At 36.9% G+C, this 19,406-nt stretch overlaps 1 pseudogene; it reads left to right on the forward strand.

The window, feature by feature from the left end:
- Positions 1-1,163: 1,163 nt before the first annotated feature.
- Positions 1,164-18,554, forward strand: LOC137746990 (uncharacterized; annotated as a pseudogene).
- The last annotated feature ends 852 nt before the right edge of the window (positions 18,555-19,406 follow it).

Raw genomic sequence — 19,406 nt, forward strand, 5'->3', positions numbered from 1 at the left:
ATTTTACATACATCAAAGTAGTTTTTATCTCATCACCTACATGTACCCAACAACTGTCAATAATTTTATGCTATGCTCTCAAAGCATTCTTATATCTTAATCTTCCCAAAATCAGATTAAGATTAGACAGAATATATGGTTAGGTTTCTCTCTCTCTCTCTCTCTCTCTCTCTACAAATCCTAATGTACACTTACCAACCTATATGACAAATCAAATCCTTGCTGAGCAAACCCTAATCCCAAATGACGCTTGAAATTAAAATGCTTGCAAAAATTAGGTATTTTAGTCAAAATAGTTTATTAGATTGGCATAACTCTTCACTTTGATTCATGAGATTTGAAATCGATAGAAGTGGTTACTGAGTTTGCCCACCATCAATCATTTTGGTCATTCCATAAAAAAAACTCTGTTAAAAAGGACCAAAATGATTAGACAAAAAATTAAGAGTATTTTTGTCATTTTTTCCTTATTTAAAAGATTTTTTTTTTCACGGAATGACCTAAATGATTGAGGGTTACAAAATTAGGGACCAATTCTATCGATTTTAAATCTCAAGGACCAAAGTATGCCAACTCAGAAGCCATTTTAGCTGAAAATCCTAAAAATTATTATTTGAAGAGATCTAGTGGTTAAGTTTGATTGCCGGACAAAGATACCAGTTTTCACAAGATTAAGATTCTGATTTGTGTGCAAATTAGCTAGGACTGCATATAATTGAAAGCTCCATGAAGATCTGCTGACCCCACACATCACACATGCATATGTATTAATTTCTAGCAACAAAATATATAACTAGGGTTTTGAGGTTTAAATCAATAATAATCCCATGATCTAATTTAATTATCTAAAGAAGTATGTGTTATTTTTGTATAGGACAATGTATTTGTCTGCATGTCTTTATGTGTGTATTTGTGCAGACAAAATGGTTTTAGTGGCAAAACAATAAGGGAAATATATGGTTTTTGGGGCTCAATATGGTGAAAATACATGTGCAAAAGCTCAACATCTAGCTAACATGAGATTTGCAATTAATAGATGGAATCCTATTGCATACAACAGAGAGAGAACGTGAATGGAGTGATGAGATGACGACTACTAGATCGATCGGCCACTTCAGCCTGTAAGGGAGAGACAAGTATCAACCAAAAAGTCTACAGTAGATATGGAGCTGCAGTTATATGTGCATATGGCAATTAGATTAATTGAGATCATGGGTAATTACACTTCTTTCAGTGGAAATGTGCTTTCCATCTTGGATATGTTAACTTAATAGAAATGGAAGAATGACTTAAAATATAGGGAAATTAAAGAAAGGTATCAAATCAACTAGTCCTTCTATTGATTTTGGATTTTAAGAGAAAATGTACACTCTTCTGATTTTATGTATTAGAAAACATAGGAAATAGTTAATACATATTTTAATAAACGTTTGGAACTCAGAAATTTATAATAATTATAATTCCTATTCTTTGTAAGTAAATCCAAAGATAAATGCTAAGAGGAATCTCTATGAACTCTCTATCACCTCATGTTTTTGACACAATGTTTTATAATGTTGGCACGAGCATTGATGTTAAATCGTGAGGTTATAGAGAGTTCATGAAAATTCCCACTTTTGAGAGAGTCCCCTTAGCATTTCTCAAGTCCAAATCAGCTATTGATTTGGAAAGCAGGTAAAATTATTGGTTGTACAACAGAAAAAATTAGAAAATGAACCTTCAAGGACCACAAGAAATATTACATTCGAACTAAAATATTGCTATAGGTTATGTGAAAACTTTCAAGAGCATGATTCATGCTCAATATGTAAGTGAGAAAAGGGATGGTGGGGTTGTCTTTTACCAATTATTGATTAACAAAATTATTGACATGTTAAGAAGAAAATTATTGGAAGCAAAGAGCTAGAACACTTCAAGTCTTCTTGTGTGCTTTATGTATGGAAGTGAAAGTTGTATTCTTATTTGGGAAAAGGATTCTCGCCGGATCCTTTTTATGAGGATCTCGTGGTCGTGACCGTTCATCGTATATTGTGCGGTCAATTTTCGTTAGGTACTATTCATATTTAATTTTAAATTTTAAATTTTAAATTTTAAATTTTAAATGATTTCTAACCGTACAATGTACAATAAAAGGTCATGATCACGGAATCCCCAAAAAAATGATCTGGTGAGGATCATTTTCCCTATTTGCATCAAGTTATCAACTATAAAGTTAATGGATTAGGAACTAATTAAGAAGCTGTTAGAAGCCCATTGCTGAGAAAGTGTTCACATTTTTAAGTGCATTCCAACCGAGGAAAATGTCATGAAATGGAGAATGGAAGCACACCAGAAATTAGGACACGTATGAAAAGGACAGACTAATTGGCTTTACAAGGAACATCTCCACAGTCTGTACGGTCCTAGATGGCCATTTTGCAGCATCACTGTAGCCCTAACCCTAATTTAATTAATTGCTTTATTAAACAAGGAAAAAGGCTGTGGGGGATATCATCGACTTTACATGGAACAACTCAAATCACTGTAGCCCTAGCCCTGATTTAATCAATCAATTAATTAAACAAGAAAAAAAAGCTGTGGGGGTTTTATAATTACTTGGATGATTGATGAGATATTCTAATCGTTTTAGTAGCTACTGTGTCAACATCTTCTGAATACAGGGCCAATGTTTGTCTTTTAATGTTGCTCACAAGGACTACATGCAACTGAGTCACTGAAAGCCAGTGCATCTCAACATTATATTATATGCATCTGTTTATGTAATTAGTGGTAGGATTAATTTGGAGTCTCCCAAATGGATCCGGATTCTCTCTTATTTTCCTTCTCCTTCCGTCTCCTATTTGAACGCTCACGATTAAGTCACGTAAACATTTTATGTTGATTTCTTTATAGAAAGATAAATACGAAGAGGAAAGTGAGAAAGGAGGAAAGAGAAGGAAATAGATTTGCAGGAGAGATAATCCTACTCATTTCCAAATTGTAAAAAAGAAAAAAAAAAGAAAAAAAAAGGAAGGGAATTGGCATGTTTAATTGTAAGCCAATTATCAAAATGAGGATACTCCCCGGATCCTTAAATCGTGTCTATTCATTGTATATCGTGTGGTCAATTTTATTTTAAATAAAAATATTTAAAATAATTTCTAACCGCATAATGTATGATGAACGGACATGATTCGAAGATTCACAGGATCTTCACAAAGAGAATCCGGAGAGGATCCTCTTTCCAATTATCACACCCCAAAAATCTTGATGGAAGATATAAGACCAATGACAGTGCGCCATTTGGGATTGTTTTTTATAATAATGCCATTAGCATGTCAAAGAAGATAACCATAGATTATTATTGGGTAGGTGAATGTCACCTATAAATCAATAATTAATTACTGACTCTACCTCTATTGCTGAAATAGATAACGACTACATTGTTTGTAGGAAGATTTTAACAGCATAAATCAATGTTTAAGTTTTGACAATTGATGTTTTTCGTTATCGGTCAATTACTGGTTGAGTAGTACTTCTCTTTTCTGTGTTAGCACATAAGTCACAAGTTCAAAAACCCTTCTGTGTTTGTACCAACACGTTTTGGGACCTTTCAGAGACACATTCCCGACTCGTAAATGCCACTGTGTTTTACTAGTGTCTACCCATGAACATGTCCATAAGCCATGTATGGTTGTTTTATCTTGGAAATTTCCTGCATACATAAAATACATGTTGTGCTTCTGCATATATATAAATTGTCAACTTTGTATTTAGTACGTACACAATACATGCCTTTTTGTATATATATGTACCGCCATAATCCCATTTTCTTAATGTTGTTTGCTTTGGTTGTACAACATGAAATGCGATCCACCATCGTCCACATAGACTTTGACTCCAAATAATGCCAATAATATTCAAAGTTTTTTGTTTGATTTTTTTAAATCTGAAAAAGTTTAGAAAGAGGTGAGGCTATATCATTTCAGGACCAGAGCATACCATAAGTCTTTTTGAGAACTTACAGAAATGGTTTTAGTTTTTTTTTTTTTTTGCTTTTACAAATCGCACTTCAAGAGAGATTGTCGACAACGAGATTCGAACTTAGATCTTGGTCTAGCGAAGTAAACGATCATTACCAATTACTCAACCAACCCTTATTGACTTTTTTATTTTCCCCTCAACTTGCAATATTTTTTGTTAACTTTTATATGTTTATGGTTGAATATATATTCTAGAGAGAGGATCCTCGCCGGATCCTCTTTGTGAGAATCTCGGGGATTCTCCAATCACATCCGTTCATTATACATCGTGCGGTCAGTTTTTGTCATCAGGTACTGTTTATATTTAATTTTAAATAAAAAAATTTACAATTATTTTTTTTTCGCACGATAAACGATGAACGAATGTGATTTGAGGATCCTCAGGATCCTCACAAAGAGAATCCGGCGAAGATCCTCATTCTATATTATAAACAATGTCTCTACATATGTGCCAATAATCACCTTTTTGTGGAGAATTTTCTGCGTCCCAAGTTCCCAACCATGTGCTTTCCTCCCAAACTCTCTCTAAAAAAATGCATGTGTATGGCTGTATAGTTTCTCAATATTATTGGTGGAATACTAACTCCGCGCGTATATAAATAAGTTTATATAGCTAATAAGTGCATTTTTAAGTTTCTTAAATTCCTAAATTGTGATCCAAGAACCTCCATGCACAGAGGCTTAATTAGAGATAAGATTGCTTTATCATGATTGTAAATTATAAGACGAACCAACCATGATTTATTTTTGTTTTGTTTTGAAGTCTTAATTGGATAATACTAAACATGCATATGAACATTTGATCATACGCATGAATATTGAATGATCCGTCTAGTCACACTTTCGATATACTTCATTGGAAGAGCTTATGGTTCAATTTTATAGGCAAAATATATTTAAACAAATACCTAACTTGTAGCATGTTTGAGAATGTTCTCCGAGGTAGAGCCACTAAGGGACCAAAATGGTCCCGCGTCCATCTTGTCTTTTTTCTTGCTACCATAACATATTGTTGCTGCTATTGCTTATCAGTTGAATATCAATAAAATTCACGCATGCCCTTCTCAATCCAAACTCTTTTTTCCTTTACAGGCCTCATTTTTTCACTCCCTCTTATTTCATTGTAGACTTCCCTTCCCCTCCTTTTGCTATCAACCTTTCTTTGTATTTTCTTGTCCTTTCGTTATATTCTTGATTTTTTTTTTCTTAACTTTTTACCTCATATCCAAGTGTTTGAGCTTGTACAATATTTTTAGTTCTCTATATTGAATTTGATGGGTCTTTCAATGTTTGTGCACCTTTGATTTTTCGTGTTCTAAGGCTTCTCTTCACATGAAATTCTAGTTCCACCACTAAATATTCTTGCGAAGAATAACCCATTTGCTAGAAACACAACAAGATTTATTTGAAAAAACCAAGCAGTTTATGAAAATTCATTCAGAAGCTCTTGCCGAATAGCAAAGAACACTAAATATATATATATGTGCTTTTTTCAGAATCGAGAAACACTTTTAATTTTTTCAGTCATACGTTGCAAAAATCATATATAATTGTCTCAAAGTCATTTTAATTTTCCCAAAAACAATTTCAAACTAGTTCTGAAAATAACAGTCTAGCAACATAATATGTCGGATTCACAAATAGCACATATTTACATGTGTAGCCATACTCCACCTCCGTGCCAACCAGGCAACCACGCAGGATCAGCTAACTGATTGGCAATCATCTTATCTCATGTATACATACATACATACATACATACATACATACATACATACATATATACAGGGCTTTGCATTGGAACTCATGAAATTGTACAATTATATTCTAATTCTAGCTAGCAAGGCCTCGTAAATTGCATTCAAACACATGCATATACATGGAAATGAATATGTATACATACTTATTAGTTATTACAATATCTACAAGACTTCGGGACTTTTTAGCTAATTCCTGAAGAACTTTAAGTCAGACCTTCTTTCGCACTATTTCAGATCCAAAAATATTGGAGTCTAGCACATTGTTTTAGAAAACCGTACACTGTTTTAGAAAACTTCATGTTTCTTGCCATTTTGATTCGTAACATTGACACGAGAATTGATTTTAAACTGTTAGATAACAGAGAATTCATGATGAGTCCCACTTTTGAGAGAGTTCCCTTAGCAATTCTCATGAATATATTATAGGATTTTGTTTGGTTTTTTAAATGTAAATTAAGAGTTATTTTCTCTTCAAAGACGGCATCATATCATTTTACCATACGTGCTATAAGTGGAATTGTTCATTCTCTTTATCATAATTTGAATAGGGAATATTTTTTAAATGTCATGAACTTATACACCTTTTCAATTTGTTACATGAAATAAAATTTTAAGCGACCTATCATACCAACTTTCCGAAATCATTAATTTGCCATCTCACCCTAATTAAGTTTTCCATTCAAAATAAATTATGAGCAAGGCACATGATTTATGTTCAGGGTTATTTTGGACATTTCAACATCTCACTCCCACTTTAATAAGTTGCCTTTGACAAAAATAACTCTAGGGTTTCTCAAAAGGTACAAAAGGAAGATTGATCTGGTATACAAGAATCTGAAGGTTTGCAAAAGGGAATGACATGCACTCGCTTCTTTGTGTTTTGAAGTGAAGATGACTAAAAATTACATAATCATTGGGGACTCTCCAAACTATTGTATAATTGGATGATATTCTTTATATTGAAATATCTAAAATAACCCTGAACACAAATCATGTGCTAAGAATGTTATTTTTTATTTTTTATTTTTTTTAGGAAAAATTTAACGAAATTAGGGCGAGATGACAGATTAATGATTTCGGAAAGTTAGTATGACAAATTGCTTAAAATATTAGCTCACATGGCAAAATGATAAAAAAATTTATAAGCTCATATGACATTTTTAAAAAATTTGCTATCTGAATATCATCTCTAGAACAATTCAATCCATTATGAGAACATCTAATCATCCAATAAATCAAACAAATTGAAAGTTCATCATGAAGGTATAGATGACTAAATCTTTTATTAAGAAAGAAAAAAAAAATTCTTTAAATTGAATGAATTTTTCTAGAGATGATTGTTAGATGATGACAAAGAGACTAACGGGTTTTTATTTATTTATTTATTTTTTATAACATTTGTACAGTGAAATATTATCACGTCATTATTGAATGTGAAGTGACTCCTTACATGAAAGAAACCAAGGATGTTATCAACTATATTGGCAAAATATATAATCATTTACACATGTTTTTAATTTTCAAAAACAGTAAAAGTTGGTAAACGAAATAATTTTCAAACAGTCCTGTAACATCATTTCCTAGTACAATAAAAAAAGTTTACCAAAAAAAAAAGTACAATAAAAAAAAATTAGAAACCTCAAAATATTCTATTGGTTTTATTGAGCTTGTTATGGGCCTGAGTCTAGGTCCAAAATGGAGGAACAAAAATTTTGGGCTTCAATCCATTTCACATATCTATAAGTAAGTTTGTGGGTCCATTTCTGGCCCGGAAAGAAAAAACCATTTCCTTGGCTTCCAAGTCGGATGAGGATCCCATCCGGATTCAAATAGCTAGGGATCATCATATTTTAGTCGTTCATCATGTATCGTATGGTCAGTTTTCGTTAGATACTATTTGGGTTTAATTTTAAATAAAAAATTCAAATGTACGATGAACGGATATGAGAATCCTTAGAATCCCCGCCATTTGAATCCGGATGGAATCCAAATCCTTCGAAGTCGTCTCTCACTCCTCCACCTGTCCCACCGAAGCTCCACGTTACCAACCGCGAAAAGGCTCCTGAATTCACTTCGCCGACACCTCTCTGAATCTTCCCGTCCCTTCCACGGCTTCGTCTTCCTCCAAGTAACCCACTTTCTCGTCGTTATTCAATATATATTTTCATAAAAAAAAAAATTTGGGTAACTTTGGTTTTGATCAATTTATTGTTTTCAGGGAGGCGAAGAGCAGAATCGCTATGACACTGATCACACCGAGCTCTTCAGGTAACCAGTTGAAATAATTAATATTGTTGATTATACTCCTAATTATCATTAATTTTTAGCTTAGTTTTCGGTTTTTGCATTGCATGTTTAATTGTTGTTTGATTCTGTGGAATCCCAGTATGTAAACATGGAAATTGTGATTATCCAATGTGATTAGATTTTGATATTAGAGATTGAAATTTTCCATTTAATCTAACTTGGTTAACTCCGCCTAGGTAAGTTTATCTTACATTGCCGGTCCCAAGCCCGGATTGTCACGTCCCCGCCCGGGGCGGATCACTTCCCGGGCCCGACTCCACTACCATAGCACGATATTGTCCGCTTTGGGCTTACCATTCCCTCACGGTTTTGTTTTTGGGAACTCACGAGCAACTTCCCAGTGGGTCACCCATCATGGGATTGCTCTAGCCCTTTTCTCGCTTAACTTCGGAGTTCCTACGGAACCCGAAGCCAGTGAGCTCCCAAAAGGCCTCGTGCTAGGTAGGGATGAGAATATACATTTAAGGATCACTCCCCTGGGCAATGTGGGATGTCACAATCCTCCCCCCTTAGGGGCCCGATGTCCTCATCGGCACACACGCGGCCAGGGTTAGGCTCTGATACCAAATTGTCACATCCTGGCCCGGGGCGGATCACTTCCCGGGCCCGACTCCACCACTGTAGCACGATATTGTCCTCTTTGGGCTTACCATTCCCTCAAGGTTTTGTTTTTGGGAACTCACGAGCAACTTCCCAATGGGTCACCCATCATGGGATTGCTCTAACCCCTTTCTCGCTTAACTTCGGAGTTCCTACGGAACCCGAAGCCAGTAAGCTCCCAAAAGGCCTCGTGCTAGGTAGGGATGGGAATATACATTTAAGGATCACTCCCCTGGGCGATGTGGGATGTCACACGGATAAAGGAGGAGGGGGAGGGCGTCAGGTAGTCGATAGCCGGCACTTCTAGGTAAGGTTCTAAAAGACTTTAGACACTAGTTGGGCGGCGAGTTGGGACTTAGCGCCTAGGCAGGTGCCTAGGCGGACTAGTCGGATTTAACTAAATCCATTATATTTCATGTAAATAAGTGTATGTTTATACTTATAATATATATAATTTCAACATAAACTACAAAATAGAATGACACATATATTATGAAGTATTGAAACATAATGAAAACATGGGGAACAAGCAAATAATGTGTGCTTATTTAAGTATTCAACAAGTCTCTTACAATTTATTTTAAAAAATAAAATGCAAAATGAAAGTTATATATTTTCTGCCTAAGTGAGTCGCAACCTAGGCGGGTGCCTCGGCGGGTTTGGACGGTCTAGGCAGACGCCTCAGTAGGTCTAGGCACCCTTTCTTAATTTTCAAATGCTTAAGCATTAATTGGGCCGGTGGCCAACCGTCTAACGCCTAGGCGGGGATTTTTAGAACAGTGCTCCTAGGTTACGTCGAATCCTTATGATTTAATCTAACTTGGTTAAGAAAGATCAATGCTTTTTTCATTAATGGATGATTTTTGTTTATTTTCTGGTTAGTGATCTGATTTTCCATAACAGACAAGAGAGTTACTTTGCTTACTTGTTTGGAGTAAGAGAACCTGGTTTCTATGGAGCTATAGTAAGTACATAGAGTTGCGACATTCGGGTTGTTCTTGAATGGGAAATTATTTTTGTTGGGTGTTTCGGGTTACACGTAAATGTTGTGTCGAACTGATTATTTTGGACCATTTTTTTTAAGGACATTGCAACTGGGAAATCTATTCTCTTTGCTCCAAGGTTGCCTGCTGAATATGCTGTTTGGTTGGGAGAGATTAAGCCTGTATCTTACTTCAAGGTGAATGTCGGTTTAATACATTTCTTTGTCAACATAAGATGCAGTCGTTACTTGTTAGATCACATTTGTGCTATACATTTGCAGGAAAGGTATATGGTTGGCACGGTATACCATACCGATGAGATCACAACAGTATTACATGATGAATACAAGGGAACTGGTAAACCTTTATTGTTTCTCTTGCACATGGTCTCAACACTAATAGTGATCAATTCTCAAAACGCGCAGAGTTTCAGGTAAATGTCCTTTTTTTGTTCACAAATCGTACTTTCAGATTAAACTTGTTTCACAAGGTCTTGGTTCAGATGGTTTGGAAAGCTGAGGTTGGAGAGTGCTAGTGTTTGGTTGAATAGTTAAATAAATTAATAATAACTATATATGGTAATGACTTGTTGCTTTCTCCTTTTTGAACACAATTTTCTGTAATGCTTTACTTATAGCATTACCACCGTAGAAATATGTATATATCTTTCCCTCAGTAGTTTGGGTGGTTTTAAGGACTTGGCAACAAGCTTCGTTTGTTTTAAACTAAATACAAAACCTTCATCTTCTTTCAGTATAATGTTAAACTTAATATATATTCTTAATCTTTGTATAGGGGATTGATAAGTTTGACACAGATTTGACTACCTTGCATCCAGTTTTGACTGAATGCCGTGTTACAAAATCAGATCTGGAGTTTGCCCTTATCCAGTTTGCCAATGACATAAGCTCTGAAGCTCATGTTGAGTTGATCTTTTATGAAAACGTTCGATTGCACAAATGTGCTTCGTGTAAACATCATATGCGTCTTTAACAAGTACATGTCCATTTAACACTTACTTCTGCATAACTTCGTTGTAAGTATATCTGTGAGTACATGCCCGTTACGTACTTCTAATAGCAAGAAGCAGCTTAAGAATGGACAGTTATTTCACTGCTGCATGAACTTTGTGCATTTTGAAATCTTGATTTTGGGCTCATTCTTATAACATCTTTAGAAATATTTCAAAACTTGACTCCCTTCTTAGTCATGATTGCTATTTTCTTTTTAACCGGGTCATGAGAAAAGTTAGGGTAGGCATGTGCGAGTATCAGTTGGAAAGCATGTTTCTTCACCACACCTACATGTATGGTGGCTGTGAACATTGCTCATACACATGTATTTGTGCTACTAGTGATATTAGGTAGGCTTTTTGTAATCAAAGTTATTGTTTATGTTTCCATGAGGTAGTTCCAGTAATCTGGTGGGTTCCAGTATTTAACAGATCATTTTGATTTCATTATAGGTTTGAATATATTGATATTGACGTTAAACCTCAACTGTAAAATATTGGCTAAAAATTCTATTGCTTTTAAAAATACAGTGATGTTCTCCATTATGGGCATGCAGCAGCTCCAAATGACAAGGTACACTATACCTCACTACTGAGTACTTTGTCAAATTACGAAAATTAGCTAAAATTCATAACGTCTTCTGTGCAGATCTTGGAGGATGAAGATTTGGCATTGCTTGATATGGGAGCTGAATACAACTTCTATGGTTCTGACATATCTTGTTCTTACCCCGTGAGTATGTGCATTTTTGTTGAAACTGTTCTTTTAGCAATGTTGAGGTTCTGTGAACTGAAGGGTAATAATTACAAGTAAGCAGGAGACTCTTCTTATGGTAGTGTGGACGATGCCTTTTTGTTTAATTTTTTCAACTTTATCTGCAGGTGAACGGAAAGTTTACCCCTGACCAAGCACTTATATATAATGTAAGTCCAGTAGTGTTATCGTCGCATTGATTGTGTCTTTAAGTTTTCGTATTGCTCTTTCTTTTTGTGCACAAGTGTACACACACGCATGATATGTGTGCTTATGACTCCAGGTTGGTGTGCAGTGCCTGCTTTAGTTAACACAACATTTATATTTCTGCGTTCAACGTTTTGTAGCATTTTCTAGTTCATATTTACTTTTTGTTTCTAATTATCTTGCTGTTGCAGGCTGTCCTCGATGCTCAGAATGCAGTCATATCTACAATGAAATCTGGAGTAAGTTGGCTAGATATGCATAAGTATGACTATATTTGACTACGTTTTACGAAGAATATTTCGGCTTTTGCAAATATCATATACATTCTGATTCTCTTTGCCTCCTTATAATTTGCAGACTAGCAGAAAAGGTTATTCTTGAATCATTGAAGAGACGGAGCATCCTAGTCGGGTAACAATCATTGTGTCTCAATTATTTACTCTAGTATTCGAATTACTTGCAAGTTGTCACTGGTTTCGGAAGGATAAATCTACATAAGGTGCTCATGGTTCTTGGTTATAGGACCGTTGATGATATGATGGTCGAACAACTGGGTGCTGTTTTTATGCCTCATGGTCTTGGGCATTTGCTTGGTATTGACACTCATGATCCTGGTGGCTACCCAAAGGTTATTTTCAATAAGTTATTCTGTTCCTTTCTGGTTTACCTTTCAGAATTATTTTGTAAATACTTATGGCTTTTGTCCAGGGAACGGAGAGGTCAAAAGAACCTGGATTAAAGTCTTTACGTACAACAAGAGAACTCCGAGAGGGAATGGTTAGCATCAAATTTAGCGTTCTTGTTTTCTTTTCCTTTTCCCCCATTAATATACGGATTAAATCTTTTCGCCGGTGTTCTGAATCTTTATTTTCTGAACCCTGGCTAAAACGAATTCTGTTGCATTTGACGCTTTGTCTTGGTGGGTTGTTGTTGAGAGTTGTCCCACATTGGTGAGGGACAAGGTTTGCTATGTGCTTATATGGTCTTAGGCTACTCCCCATATTGCCAATTGGTTTTACGGTGGAACCTCAATTTCATCATGGTATCAGAGCGGGTTGTCCTCGTGTGAAGCCAAACGGCCACACGCGCTCCACGTCACCCCGTTGTTGTCCACGTGTAGGCTTGAAAATCCGCCACACGTGCGGGGGCGTGTTGAGAGTTGTCCCACATTGGTGAGGGACAAGGTTTGCTATGTGCTTATATGGTCTTGGGCTACTCCCCATATTGCCAATTGGTTTTATGGTGGAACCTCAATTTCATCAGTTGTTCCGTAGGTGATAACAGTGGAGCCTGGTTGCTACTTCATCGATGCTTTGTTGACTCCAGCCATGGGAAATTCAAATACTTGTAAGTTCTTCAATTATGAAGCAGCTAATAGATTTAAAGGTTCTGGTGGAGTCCGAATTGAAAGCGATGTGGTACCCCATTTTCTGAACCCCAATGTTTCCTTTTACTTATGTTTGACCCGCGTTCCTTTTCCCGGTGGTTAAATTTCGTTGTGTGCTTCTGGACCGGAATGTACTTGTTCCTATGCTATTCTTTAAACCGTACATGCTGCTGAACTCACTTCACCTGCCTTTGCCTTTGCCTTTGTGATTTCATGCATGTCTTGTTTTCTCTGTACTGTTAATGTGTGCTCATACCTGGTTCTGCATTTCGTAGCTTGTCCCGGCTAACGGTTGTAAGTGTTGGTATTTGACAGTTTACTAACTCAATACCAATTGTGTGGGTGATAAGTTTACAAACTCTATCACACCTCTTTCACTTTGCACTCTCAAATAAAATTGGACAAAGAAAGAAATAGAGAAAGGAGGGAAACAACAAGCTTTGGCAAAACACTTGGACTTTGATATATGAAAAAAGGTTTACAAACTGTTGGAATAAGAAAGCTTACAAGCTTCTTCACAATTGGAAGTGGGATTTGGATGGGGATGATTTACAATGCTTGAGAACTTGGGTATTTATAGCAAACCAAATGATTAAACTAAGATTATTTATTACCACACAAAACACATTAATTGCACCTAATAATTTTTATTCAACCATACCTAACATTGCCTAACTTTCAATGCCTAACTTTGACATTGATTTTCAACAATAGCAACCTGTTTTGATTTGAATTTCCAACACACCTCCTCAAATCAAAACGCCTTCATTCCTAGCATTTCACGCAGTAGCCGGAATGTTTCAATTGGCAATGGCTTTGTGAAGATGTCTGCCACTTGTTCCTTGGTGTGACAGTAGACAAGTTCAATTGTCTTTTGCTTCACATGGTCCCTTAGAAAATGGAACCTGGTATCAATGTGCTTGCTCCTTCCATGTTGAACAGGATTCTTTGCAAGTTTGATTGCAGACACGTTATCTACGTGAATCACAGTCGATTCCACTTGTGGATGACACACTGACTTCAACAGATTTCTTAACCAAATTGCCTCACACACGGTTGAGGCTACAGCAACATACTCGGCTTCACATGATGACAAAGCAACAATTGATTGCTTCTTTGAAGTCCATGAGAAAGCTGTTGATCCTAGAAAAAACACATAGCCAGTTGTGCTTTTCCTTTCATCTTGGTCACCTCCCCAATCACTATCTGAATAACCAAATAATTTTGCATCTTCACCAAAATTATAAAATAGACCATAGTTTAGAGTACCTCTTATGTACCTCAAAATTCTCTTGGCGGCCAGCCAATGAGACTCCCTTGGTGTTTCCATGTATCGACTCACGAGTCCAACACCATAAACTATATCAGGTCTTGTGATTGTAAGGTACCTTAGGCTTCCAACGAGGCTTTTGTACACTGTTGAGTTTACAAACTCACCCTCTCCTCCTTTGGACAGCTTCAATCCAGTTGCGACTGGGGTATTGACAGTGTTGCACTTGTCCATATTGAACTTCTTCAATATGTCTCTCATGTACCTTTGTTGAGAGATGTAGATACCATCACTTTCTTGCTTCACTTCTATGCCAAGAAAGTATGACATTAATCCATTGTCAGTCATCTCGAATTCACTGAACATGGATTGCTTGAACTCATGGAACATTGCCTCATTGTTTCCTGTAAACAATAAATCATCTACATAGAGACAAATAATTAAGAACTCCCCTTTTTCACCATTCTTCATGTAAACTGAATGCTCGTATGGACATTTCTGAAATCCATTTTGGTGAAGGTAGTTGTCGATCCTTGAGTTCCAAGCTCGTGGTGCTTGCTTGAGGCCGTACAAAGCCTTCTTCAAACGATACACCTTATCTTCTTCTCCTTGTACTTGGAAGCCTTCCGGTTGTTCCACGTACACTTCTTCCTCAAGTACTCCATTAAGGAAGGCTGACTTGACATCTAGTTGATAAATTTTCCATTTATGATGTGCGGCAAGAGAGATTAGCAATCTTACCGTGTCAAGTCTCGCAACTGGAGCATAGACTTCATCATAGTCCACTCCATACTTCTGTTTGTAGCCCTTTGCTACAAGCCTTGATTTGTATCGATCCACACTCCCATCTGCAGTGCGTTTGATCTTGTAAACCCACTTGACACCAATAGCCTTCTGATTTGGTGGGAGCTTACATGTCATTCTTCTCGATGGCATGGATCTCTTCTTCCATGGCTTTCTTCCAACAATCTTCTTCCACAGCTTCATTGAATGAGAAAGGCTCGTGGTCTGCATACAAGCAGAAAAGGTTGGTTTCTTCTTCTTCTTCTTGTCCATAAATCTCTGTGAGACTCCTTAACCTCACTGGAGTTGAGGAGCTGCTTTCCTCACTAGATGTAGGACCACTCCTTGCAATTCTGTGCACTGGAGTTGTTGTGATTGTTTGAGCAGGCTGTTGCTCAATCGGTGGTACAACTTCTGGTTCTTCAAAATCAGTGGAGACGATCTTCTCTTTACTGACTTCTTTGTTGTTCCACGTCCATGTCTCTTCCTCACTGAAGATGACATCTCTACTAACCACTAGTTTGCCAGTTAGTGGGTTGTAGAGCTTGTATGCCTTAGACTCTTCACTATAGCCCACAAACACACACTTCTCACCTCTATCATCAAGTTTCCTCCTCTTGGCTTCTGGAACTTGAGCATATGCAACACACCCAAAAATTCTTAGGTGTGTAACATTCGGCTTGTATCCACTCCAAGCCTCTTGTGGTGTCATCCTCTTGACACTCTTTGTTGGACATCGATTCAACAAATAAATCGAACAAGCTACAGCTTCTGCCCATAACTCTTTTGGCAAATTCTTCTCCTTAAGCATGGACCTTGTCATGTCAAGGATGGTTCGATTCTTTCTTTCGGCTATCCCATTTTGATGTGGGGTATAGGCAGCAGTAAGTTGATGCCTAATTCCTTGCTCCTTGCAGTATGCTTGGAAAGCATTGGAGGTGTACTCTCCACCTCTATCTGATCTCACAGCCACAAGCTTGTGGTTACTTTCTGCCTCTGTGAGTGCCTTGAACTCCTTGAAAATTTTTAGGGCAGCTGACTTCTCCTTGAGAAAATAGACCCAAGTCTTTCTACTGAAATCATCAATGAAGGTAATAAAATACCTATTACCTCCATAAGACATGGGATCCAATGGACCACATATATCTGTGTGCACCAACTGCAGTGGTGCCTTTGCTCTCCATGTATCACCAACAGGGAACGATAGTCGTGCTTGCTTGCCAAGCACACAACCTTCACATACTTGGCGTGTGGCTTCAATCTGGGGTAGACCACGAACCATTCCTCCACTTGACAGCAACTTTAGGCCATTGAAATTAAGATGGCCAAATCGAAGATGCCATTTCCATGACTCATCTTCCATTACACCGATGTTGCAGCTTCCAATCTTTGTGTTCAAATTCAACGGAAACATCCGGTTCTTTGACATTCGAACACGTGCAATAAGCTTTCTCATTGCATTCCTGAGAGTGAGAAGCATGTTCTCCATATGTATAATGTACCCTTTCTGGAGCAGTTGACCAATGCTCAGAATGTTGCTCTTCATACCTGGTATGTAGTAGGTATCGGAGATGTATTCTTCTCTTCCATCCTTCTGGATGATCTTGATCTTCCCTTTGCCTTCAACTGGCAACTTTGAGGAGTCACCAAGACTTACAGATCCATAGGCCCCTTCTTTGAGTTCGGCAAAAAACTCCTTCTTTCCACACATGTGATTGCTTGCACCAGAGTCCAAATACCAAATATCTTGTTGGCTACTGGAATCATGGTGTGCTAGTAAGACTGTAAGTTCTTCATCAGTATTTCCACTTGATTCTGCCATGTTGACATGCTCACCATTTTTATGTGAACATTCATTGGCATAATGTCCATATTGCTTACAGTTGTGACACTGGATATGCGCCTTTCCTCGAGTAGATCTCCACTCCTGAGACTGACCTTGATTTTGTGCATAGCCTCGACCTCTTCCTCGGGCTCGTCCTCGGCTACGGATGGATGAGCTCCCACGACGTGAGTTCCACTGCCCACGACCTTTATTTGGTTTGTCAATATTCAACTTTGACTCCAAAGCTTGCTCTAGCGTTGTGGGGCTTGCATTCTTCTGAATGCGTTGCTCGTGAACTAGGAGGGATCCTAGTAGCTCTTCTGCGCTCATCACCTCCAAATCCTTGGATTCCTCAATGGCAGTCACCACATGCTCAAACTTAGATGTGAGTGACCGGAGTATCTTCTCCACAACTCGTACTTCATCGAGTCTCTCGCCATTTCTCCTCATCTGATTTACTATCACAATGAGCCTTGAGTGATAGTCGGAGATGCTCTCCCCTTCATTCATATGAGCAGTTTCAAAATCTGCTCGAAGTGATTGTAACCTCACTTTCTTGACTCGATCTACTCCTTTGTAGATTGTACTGAGTGTATCCCATACTTGCTTGCTCGTTGTTGCTTCTGCAACCTTCTCGAACGTTGAATCTTCCAAACCCTGGTATAGAAGATACAGCGCCTTTTGGTCCTTCTTTCGTAAGTCCTTGAGAGTGTTCCTTTGATCCGCAGTATATACGGCTTCTTGCTCAGCAGTGGGTACAACATACCCACTACTGACAACTTCCCATAGCTCCTGTGATCCAAACAATGCTTTGAATTGGATGCACCATCTTTCATAATTTTCTTTCTTCAATGTGGGAACTTGGAGTTGCACTAAGTTGGACGCCATAACTGCTGCACCTGCCAGAATGGTATTCTGGCTCTGATACCAATTGTTGGTATTTGACAGTTTACTAACTCAATACCAATTGTGTGGGTGATAAGTTTACAAACTCTATCACACCTCTTTCACTTTGCACTCTCAAATAAAATTGGACAAAGAAAGAAATAGAGAAAGGAGGGAAACAACAAGCTTTGGCAAAACACTTGGACTTTGATATATGAAAAAAGGTTTACAAACTGTTGGAATAAGAAAGCTTACAAGCTTCTTCACAATTGGAAGTGGGATTTGGATGGGGATGATTTACAATGCTTGAGAACTTGGGTATTTATAGCAAACCAAATGATTAAACTAAGATTATTTATTACCACACAAAACACATTAATTGCACCTAATAATTTTTATTCAACCATACCTAACATTGCCTAACTTTCAATGCCTAACTTTGACATTGATTTTCAACAATAGCAACCTGTTTTGATTTGAATTTCCAACAGTAAGAACATGACAAAGGTTCCTCGGGAAACATCGGAGATCGAAGCAGTAATGGAAGCGGCGCCATGGCCGCTTGATAAATCTTCTTCCGGCGAAAGGGCCGGACAAAACAACTGCAATGAGTGACTTTGATATGCTCTCCAAGATCTGAGTTCTTCTATTTGTCATGAAACAAAGCATCCTCTCTCAAATATTGTTTTGCTTTTCAATATTTATTTTCTTCATTAAACAAAAAGAATTCCAAAGTTCAACACTTGTAGGAAAAATATATGTAATTCTCTCTGCTGTAAATCTCTCCGTGACGTTTTGAAAATTTCTCACTTGTGATAAATTTTGTACAGTTTTGATTCAGCTTACTAACAAAATGTTGATCATTTAGGGCACAAAATCGGCACTGAAAGCTTCACACGAGCGCTCAAGCACTAATAGTTAGCAACTTATTAAGATAATAATCACTTATTTGGACCCTCGGTACAATATTTCTCGTGATTTGAACTAATCATTTATTAGGTTATCGATGGAAGATTTTCTGTGCAAAAATTCATTTGAATTATAAAGTGTTTTGTTATATAACTGTTACTAAATAAAGAGGTTGGTGTTATCCACATATTCATTTTTAATTCTCGCACATCCCTTGTTAAAATTTGTCATTTGATCTTCTTCAATTCATTCGACTCGACAGTCGAAAATTGGGAAATGTATGTAGGAAGTAAAAATGGATGTATAGATAACACACTCCAATAAACAAACAAATGTCCACACATTAAAGGGCTAAAGCGATTTTCAATTTATAAGAAATTGTAGAGTATTTCAAAAAAATGATTACAGCCTCATTAAGGACTCATTTGGAATTTTCTTTAAAATGATTGAAAGCGTTTTTTGTAAAAATGTTTTTTGAACTAATTTTTAATAAAAATGCAAGTGACTTCTTAAAAAGTACATTAAGTGCTTACTACTAGAATTAGAAAACTGATATTTTTTGCAAGAAACATCTTTTAAATATTTTTGAAAACTAAAAATATTTTTTTTTCTAAAAAATGACTTTCAGTTGTTTAAAACACTTCTGAACGAATTCTAATAAGCATGTAAGCATTTATATAAAACTTTAATCTATTTAAGTGT

Source organism: Pyrus communis, chromosome 10 (genome assembly GCF_963583255.1).
Source record: "Pyrus communis chromosome 10, drPyrComm1.1, whole genome shotgun sequence".
Taxonomy (NCBI): Eukaryota; Viridiplantae; Streptophyta; class Magnoliopsida; order Rosales; family Rosaceae; genus Pyrus; species Pyrus communis.